This window comes from Copadichromis virginalis, linkage group LG3 (genome assembly GCF_057382275.1).
Source record: "Copadichromis virginalis isolate Kocher_CV1m ecotype Utaka linkage group LG3, C_Virginalis_male_GT1.1, whole genome shotgun sequence".
Taxonomy (NCBI): domain Eukaryota; kingdom Metazoa; phylum Chordata; class Actinopteri; order Cichliformes; family Cichlidae; genus Copadichromis; species Copadichromis virginalis.
This window is the reverse complement of record NC_140620.1, coordinates 12,465,697-12,474,695: the sequence shown is the minus strand read 5'-3', so window position 1 is coordinate 12,474,695 and position 8,999 is coordinate 12,465,697. Positions and strand designations below refer to the sequence as shown.

General features: G+C 46.5%; 1 long non-coding RNA gene across 1 annotated transcript; it reads left to right on the top strand.

Annotated features, from left to right (window-relative positions):
* Window positions 1-536: 536 nt before the first annotated feature.
* LOC146712834 (uncharacterized) lies at window positions 537-8,954 on the top strand. The gene is made up of 2 exons (XR_014917301.1): window positions 537-1,592; window positions 8,464-8,954. It is a non-coding gene; the product is annotated as an uncharacterized LOC146712834 (long non-coding RNA).
* The last annotated feature ends 45 nt before the right edge of the window (window positions 8,955-8,999 follow it).

The following is an 8,999-nucleotide window of genomic DNA, read 5'->3' as shown; positions in this document are numbered from 1 at the left end:
ACATTATAGCCACAGCTGCCCTGGGGCACACTGACAAAGGTGAGGCTGCCAGACACTGGCGCCACCGGGCCCTCTGACCACCACCAGTAGGCAAACAAGGTTAGTATCTTGCCCATGGATATTTGGCATGCAGCTAGGAGGCAGCCTGGGATTGAACCACCGACCTTCTGATTAGTGGCTGACCTGCTCTGCCACCTGAGCTACAGCCACCCCACCCCAGGTATGATGCTTCATATCTCAAGTCTGAATGTGCAGGCATAAATTGAAATGTCGCTCTGTGAAAAGCAAATTACTGCAAGTTCTCTTCTCCACATTTGCAACATAGATAATGATCCATTAACTCGAGGACTTTTTCAAGAATACTATGGAATCAGAACGATGCCACCTTGAAACGAAACCGAAAAAAATATTGAAACCGAAAAAAAATATTGTAACTGAAATAAATGTACTGAAAAATCTTGTATTGAAACCAAAAAAAAAATTGATAGTGAAAAACAATTAATTGAAACTGTAATTTTTTTGTTTTTGCTTATGTAACGATGTAAAAGAATGGATATGGTTTTGTTGTTGTTAAATTCCTGTTAAACTTGGGATCGCAACCATGGGTTTATTTTGGAACTTTTATTTTGAAAATCCGCAGCGGAAGTCTGCTACTGGTAAACGGGCTACCCCCTAAGCCTATCGTTAGTAGCAATGAAGCTTTCGCTGTGGTAAGTTCCTCTCCGTCCGCTCTCACAGAGCATGAGTTTAAAACATATTTGAAAATCCTCATTGAAGCTAATATGACAGTGCACTAACTGCATGAACTGCCCATACGGTAGTATTTGAGTAGATTTCAGGTTTATGACCGTGTTTTGCAGTTAATAGATTAGACGGTAAGAAAAATGGACACGTGGAGCTAGCGGCTAACAGCTAGAGGAGGCTGTCGTGTCTAATAATTTTGAAACTTCTCTCAATAGTTTGGGCGGAATCCTGTTGCTGAAACCCATGGTTATTCATGTCCCATGTTATTGCAGGTATGTGTACTTTGAAACATGTATATGGTTGAGCTGCAGGCTAATTCTGTTTAAGACATATTGCTTATTAAGTTTGCCCAGTAGATGGCAGCATTGTTCCATTTACTATTGTACGTAAAAGGGAATTTTGGCTTTGGTTTATTTATATTTACATGAATGTGCATTTAAGTGAATTAATTTTTCTTTTGTTATCTAAACCACAACGCAGTAATGTTTCTATTTTATTTTCCGTGATAAGTATTGTTGCCATTTTATTTTTCAATCAATATTTGTTTTTATTTATTTGGGAAAACTAAGAGTTCCACTATACGATCATAAGCCTATAGTTAGTAGCAATGAAGCTTTCGCTGTGTTTGGGCGGAATCCTGTTGCTGAAACCCATGGTTATTCATGTCCCATGTTATTGCAGGGGAATAAATCACGCCTGAGCTCTACCCACTTCGAGTCCAGAGAGTTTTATTCACACAGCGCTGGAAAGAGAAGCTGACCAGGGGTTACATTGGTGCCGTGAGCCGTCAATCGAGTGTTTGGACGGTGGACTCCTCTCAGCAACGTGGGCCAGTTTCAGCGCTGCACGTTTGTGATTCATTGTTGTTCTTTCTGACACATTTTTTTTTTAAAAAGGAGCATATATAGCATTTTTGTTTTATTCTAGTTGTTGTGATGGACATCACAGAGGAGGGATCGAGTACTCCTAATGTTGTTGGTAGGGGTAGGGGGTTGTTATGTTCCCCTTTGCGTTTGCGTTATGACACTCCTGTTAGTGGGCGTGGTTTTGTTAGGGGGGATAGTCAGGGGATCCCAGGGCCCCAGTCCAGTGAAGGGGTTGTTGTCCCTCCCCCTAGCCATGTGTCACACACGTCTCAGAACAACAGTTCACCTTCTCCTAACCCAGATACTATTGCCACGGAGATTGTGAGTCAGATGGGGGATGTGATCCAACTGGTTGGTCAGAGAGTAGCGCAGAGTATCTTAACCCAGCTCAGCCCGTCTGCTAGTACCCCCTTACCTGCACCTACGGCCACACCTTTCCATGCTGTGTCATCTACATCTGCTGTTGATGCTGCGCCGGTGCAATTTGTGTCCCACAGGAAGCTTAAGGACCCACCATGCTTCAGAGGGGATGGTTCTGATCTCATTTCTGTGAGAGAGTGGGAGGATCTGATGAGAGCCTTTATAAAGCTGGGGAGTCTGAGACCCGAAGAACAGGCTGAGGAGATTCTTGTTCATTTGAGAGGCAAGGCTAAGGATGTGGTCCAGGTTGGCATTAGAAACAGTGTCGTAGATGTCACACGTGATCCTGAGGCTATTTTTGGAATCCTGAGGAGACACTTTGACTCTGCTCAGTGCTCACCTCTTCCGCTGGCAGACTTCTACACCACTCTCCCAGAGAAAGGCGAAAGTGCATTCGATTACTGGCTTAGGCTGCACCGTGCTGTTGATCTTGCTGTTGAGCGCCTGAAGGAACGAGGACAGGCATTGGGTAGCCCCAGCACTGAGGTCACCCGAATGTTCATCAAAAACTGTCCCTCCCCTGAGCTTGCCATGATCTTTAGATCAAAGACAATTGATAAATGGACAGCCAATGAGGTCCTGGAAATCCTGTGTGAGTCCCACTCTGGAGGAACGTTGAACTCAAGCAGCACGACGGCCGAGAGAGTTGCAGCGAATACGCAGCAGATATCAACAACGTTGCCTGTCCAGCCAACAGAGCAGCACATTCAGCCACAGTCGACAGATTCAGCTGCTTTGGAGCGGCTCATAGGCATGCTTGAGAAGGTTCTTCTGCAAAGATCCTTTCAGCCTGGTTTGACCACACGGCCTAACTCCAGACGTTCCAGGATTGAGGGCCTACATGATAAGCCCTGCTCCGTCTGTCATGATATGTCGCACACAGCTTTCATGCACTGCCGAGATCACAAACTCTGTTTTCTGTGCCACTCACCTGACCACACCAGGCGTGCCTGTCCTGGATCCTTGTCGTCTTCTGCCCCTCGACGGTCGGAAAACTAGTTGATCCACATTTGAGGGAGGAAAGTGTGGATCATCTGAGTGACTCTCCCACTTGCGACAGCGATGACCTGGGATCCATGTATGAATCTCTGTGCTCCACTTCGCCACCTGGTACGACAGTTGTCTTCCAAATGACGCAAAGAATTAAGAAATCTGACAGTTTGTTTTATATGACTGTGGGGACTGTGGGCGGAGTTTCACTGAGAGCCATGATCGACAGTGGCTCTATGTCGTGCTCTATTAGTGAGGCTACTGCTACGCGGCTTTTACAGTCCTGCCCTGATCTGAAGCTCGAACCAGCTAATGACATTGTTGTTGTTGGTGCTGGGGGCCACCAGTTCCAACCTAAAGCAGTTTGTGATTTGGAAGTGACTCTTTATGGTTTCAAGCTGCTCATCCCCACGCTGGTTATTCCAGGCCAAAGTGACGACATGATTATTGGCAGTAACGCTATTAAGTCGTTGATTCATGTAATGAAGAATACGGATGAGTATTGGAGGCTTGTATCTATTTCAGGTGATGTCACCAATGATGACTGTAGACAGTTTTTATCCATGCTTTCCAATGTTGAGCGTTGGCGAGGAGGGGCGGTGCCTGATAAGATTGGCACAGTGAAGTTGAGACAGCGTGTTACGCTGGAACCCCTTCAGGAACACCTTGTGTGGGGTAAATTACCTCCCTCTTCACCTCTATCAGCAGGCTGCACTGTTATTGTTGAGCCTACACAGTCACGGTGTAGACCCAGAGACATCCTGGTTGGCCGCTCCGTCTCATCATTGTGGGGTGACAAATGGGTTCCTCTCAAGGTGATTAACCCCAGCAACAAGCGTGTGATTCTGAGGAAGAACTGTAAAATCGCTGATGTCTACCCCTGTGTCGCAGTTGAAGAGCTGTCTCCCCCTGAAAAGATCATGTCTAACAGCCACTCTTTTGAACAGGGTTCTGTTCCCATAAGGTCTGTTGAACAAAGGAAGGAACTCTTGCACAGACTAGGACTACAAGACTTGGACTTAGACAGTTGTGAGGTGTCTGACAGATGGAAAGATCAGCTTCTGCAGCTTGTGGAAAAGTATGAGTCTATCTTTTCTAAGGATAAAATGGACTGTGGAGAAGCTACCGATTTTGTCCACAAAATACACCTTGTGGATGAGAAGCCTTTTCGTTTGCCTTATCGCAGAGTACCGCCGAGTCAGTATGAGAAGCTAAGAACTGCTCTGAATGAGATGGAAGAAAGGGACATAATCCGGAAGTCGAACAGTGAGTATGCATCGCCGCTGGTCTTGGTGTGGAAGAAGGATGGCAGCCTGCGCATTTGCACTGATTTCAGATGGCTCAATGCAAAGACTGTTAAAGACGCGCACCCGCTGCCACACCAAGCCGACGCCCTGGCTGCTCTCAGTGGAAATGTTCTCTTTTCAACAATGGATTTGACCTCTGGATTTTACAATGTGCCTCTCTACGAGCCTCACAAGAAATACACAGCATTCTCCTCGCCCTTTGGTCTCCATGAGTACAACCGGATGCCTCAGGGCCTGTCGAACAGTCCGGCGACATTCATGAGAATGATGATGTCGATCTTTGGTGACGAGAATTTCAGCAGCTTGCTTTGTTACTTGGACGACTTGATGGTGTTTGCGCCTGACGAGGCAACTGCCCTTCAGCGTCTTGAGATGGTCTTCTCTCGGTTGAGGAGTCACAACCTTAAGCTGGCCCCTAAGAAATGCCATCTTCTTAAGAGGTCAGTTAGATTTCTTGGACATGTCATTTGTGCGGATGGTGTGAGAACTGATCCGGACAAGGTTAACACCATTACCAACATCAGGGAAGAACAGCTTATGGAGAGCGATGGTGTGACTCCCTCCCAGAAGAAGATCCGGTCCTTCTTAGGAATGATCCTCTATTACCAACATTTCATCCCTGATTGTTCTGCGAAGGCCAAGCCCTTGTTTAGGTTACTTTCGGGACGACAGGCAATTCCCCATGGGAGGAAAGGAAAGAAGTTCAGGAAGCAACCCTCTGCCAAACCATCTCTGACACCAAGTGACTGGACATCAGCATGTCGCACATCATTTCAAACGCTCAAGATGGAACTAGTTAATGTTGTCACCCTGGCTCATCCCAACTTTAGTGAGCCTTTCATCCTGGCGGTTGATGCCTCCTTTGATGGCATCGGGGCAGTACTCTCACAGGTTTCTCCTGGCGAGACAGTGGCTCGACCTGTTGCCTTTGCCAGCAAGACATTGTCACGGTCTCAGATGAACTACCCAGCGCACAGACTAGAGTTCTTGGCGCTTAAATGGGCCGTGTGTGACAAGTTCAGCCACTGGCTGAAAGGAAGGCACTTCACTGCTTGGACAGACAATAACCCCTTGTCCTACATCTTGACAAAGCCACGTTTAGATGCTTGTGAGCAGAGATGGGTGGCGAAGCTCGCGGCATATGATTTTGATCTAAAGTATGTGCCAGGGGTTAGAAATACAGTTGCTGATGCTTTGAGCCGTGAACCATTTGTCGAGTCATGTATTGGTCATCGTTTGCTGAAAGAACCTTATGTTGCCCTGCTAGATGAGGTCAACGGGGTTGTGAGAGGTACTGTGCAGGATGCTTTTCGGCTGACTAACAACTGCCACATTGTTCAAGACACAGAGCCAGACTCACCAGACTCTGTTTCTGAGTGCGACCTTCAGAGCGAGAGGGGTTCGATCGATGCTGATGAGGTGTCAGCTGTGCTGAGTGCGCAGTGTGACCATGGTTTGACCAATGTCAACCCACCTTTATCACAGCTCCCTGAGGTGGACCCGGTCGTTCCTCTTCCCCAAAGCCAGCTCTCGAGCCTTCAGCAACAAGATCAGGCAATAAACAGAGTCCTTTTCTATGTGCGAAGAAAAAGGAAGGCTACGAGGCGAGAAGCAGCTTCAGAACCAGGTGGTGTTGGTGGACTTCTCAGGCAGTGGAAGAAGCTTAAAGTACAGAACGGCATCCTGTACAGGGTGATAAGGCATCACCGCTTGAGTAGAAAGATTTTTCAGTTTGTTGTTCCTGATAGCCTGAAGGTTCAAGTCCTCCTCAGCCTTCATGATAATGCAGGCCATCAGGGCCAGGCACGAACACTTTCCCTCGCCCGTGAGAGGTTTTTCTGGGTCGGGATGGAGAGAGACATAACCAACCATGTTCGACAGTGTGAGAGATGTGTGGTTGGAAAAACACCTGAACCTCATGCCTGTGCACCACTAGAGAACATCCAGACGTCAGAGCCGATGGAGCTAGTGTGCATAGACTTTTGGACTGCTGAGCTCAGCGATAATAAGAAAGTGGATGTCCTGGTCGTAACCGATCATTTCTCCAAGATGGCACATGCCTTCCCCTGCCGAAACCAGTCTGCAAAACATGTCGCACGCAGGTTGTGGGATGATTTCTTTTGTGTTTATGGCTTTCCCAAGAGGATTCATTCGGATCAGGGATCAAACTTTGAGAGCAGACTGTTGAAGGACCTCTTAGAGATGGCAGGTGTGCAGAAATCGCATACTACGCCATATCATCCTATGGGCAATGGGGTCACTGAACGGTTCAACAGGACACTTGGGAATATGCTGAGGACTCTCCCTTCTACAGCCAAGGCTAGGTGGCCTCAGATGTTACGCACTCTCACGTTCTGCTACAATTGCACAGTGCATGAGACGACTGGTTTGGCCCCCTTTTATGTCATGTTTGGGCGAGTCCCACGCCTCCCTGTTGACATGATGTTCCAACATGTGCTGCAAAATGATGATGTGATCAGCCACCATGAGTTTGTCTCACGGTTGCGGAAAGACCTGTTTGATGCCTCACAGATTGCCCAGAACCACGCTTTTCACGAGCAAGCGCGCCATGCCAGACTCTACAACCGCAAAGTCAAAGGCTCACCTCTGGCTGTAGGTGATAGAGTGTTGTTGGCCAATCGTGGTGAAAGGGGAAAAAGAAAGTTAGCCGACAAGTGGGATCCCACGCCTTATGATGTTGTGTCAGTTAGGTCTGGGATCAATGTGTACAGGATAAGAGAGAGCCACACAGGCAAGGAAAGAGTTGTACACAGGAACCTCCTTCTCCCTGTTAACTTCCTGGGCTTAGGTGTGGAAGGGAGTCTGGCCTCCCGTGCTGACTTGGACGGAGGGAACCCGAACAGTGGAGATGACCAAGGGTCTGTGAGGTCAACACAGATGGATCATCATGACAGGACACTGGACTGGCTGCTGAAAACGCCAGAGATACAGGGTCTCGCTAATGAGCCGGTGGAAGTTGAAGGTTCCCTCGACGTGGGACACCATTCTCTCTGCGTTGTGGACCCCAGCAGTGGCTCTATCGCAGCGGAGGACCCACCCCCTGAAGTTAATGCTGAAGTGTTTGAAAACTCCATTAGTGAATTCCCCTTGCCTGCTCCCGTGATCAGTGATGCTGCTCTCCGTCAAGGCTCTGAACCTGTTGCCGTGGCTCCTGTGGTTCCCATGGCTGATGTTGACTTAGATCTTGCTATTTGCACACAGCCTCAGACTATTCAGGCGGGCATGGATGGGCTAGCTATCACTAGGTATGGGAGAAGTGTTAGGCCTCCCAAGAGACTGATTTGTGAGATGGCAGCGCAGAAAGTTGAGGAAACTTCTTCTGTTTCAGGGTCAGTTTTTGCATTTCTGACTAGTATGTTTTAGCTCTGAGGGAATTGACTTGGTTTCATGTATCTTTCGACTTATTTTTTTGTGTGGTCCAGGATGTGATTTGGAGTATTATTTCGGGTGCTCTTATATGTGATGTTAAGGAGGTGTAGATGGCATCTTCTCTAGTCTGTTGAAGGTATTGGGCTTGGTACCACCCAATGTCTCGACACTTTTATATAAAAGGATTCTGTATCGACAATGATTAATATTAGTGTATCGATTTTACCCCGAAGCACCTGCTGTTCATAGTTCTTTTGTTTCTGGCCCTTGATACTCCCTTGAACTGGTTTGGAGTTTAACAGAATTTAAGGGGGGTGTATGTAACGATGTAAAAGAATGGATATGGTTTTGTTGTTGTTAAATTCCTGTTAAACTTGGGATCGCAACCATGGGTTTATTTTGGAACTTTTATTTTGAAAATCCGCAGCGGAAGTCTGCTACTGGTAAACGGGCTACCCCCTAAGCCTATCGTTAGTAGCAATGAAGCTTTCGCTGTGGTAAGTTCCTCTCCGTCCGCTCTCACAGAGCATGAGTTTAAAACATATTTGAAAATCCTCATTGAAGCTAATATGACAGTGCACTAACTGCATGAACTGCCCATACGGTAGTATTTGAGTAGATTTCAGGTTTATGACCGTGTTTTGCAGTTAATAGATTAGACGGTAAGAAAAATGGACACGTGGAGCTAGCGGCTAACAGCTAGAGGAGGCTGTCGTGTCTAATAATTTTGAAACTTCTCTCAATAGTTTGGGCGGAATCCTGTTGCTGAAACCCATGGTTATTCATGTCCCATGTTATTGCAGGTATGTGTACTTTGAAACATGTATATGGTTGAGCTGCAGGCTAATTCTGTTTAAGACATATTGCTTATTAAGTTTGCCCAGTAGATGGCAGCATTGTTCCATTTACTATTGTACGTAAAAGGGAATTTTGGCTTTGGTTTATTTATATTTACATGAATGTGCATTTAAGTGAATTAATTTTTCTTTTGTTATCTAAACCACAACGCAGTAATGTTTCTATTTTATTTTCCGTGATAAGTATTGTTGCCATTTTATTTTTCAATCAATATTTGTTTTTATTTATTTGGGAAAACTAAGAGTTCCACTATACGATCATAAGCCTATAGTTAGTAGCAATGAAGCTTTCGCTGTGTTTGGGCGGAATCCTGTTGCTGAAACCCATGGTTATTCATGTCCCATGTTATTGCAGGGGAATAAATCACGCCTGAGCTCTACCCACTTCGAGTCCAGAGAGTTTTATTCACACAGCGCTGGAAAGA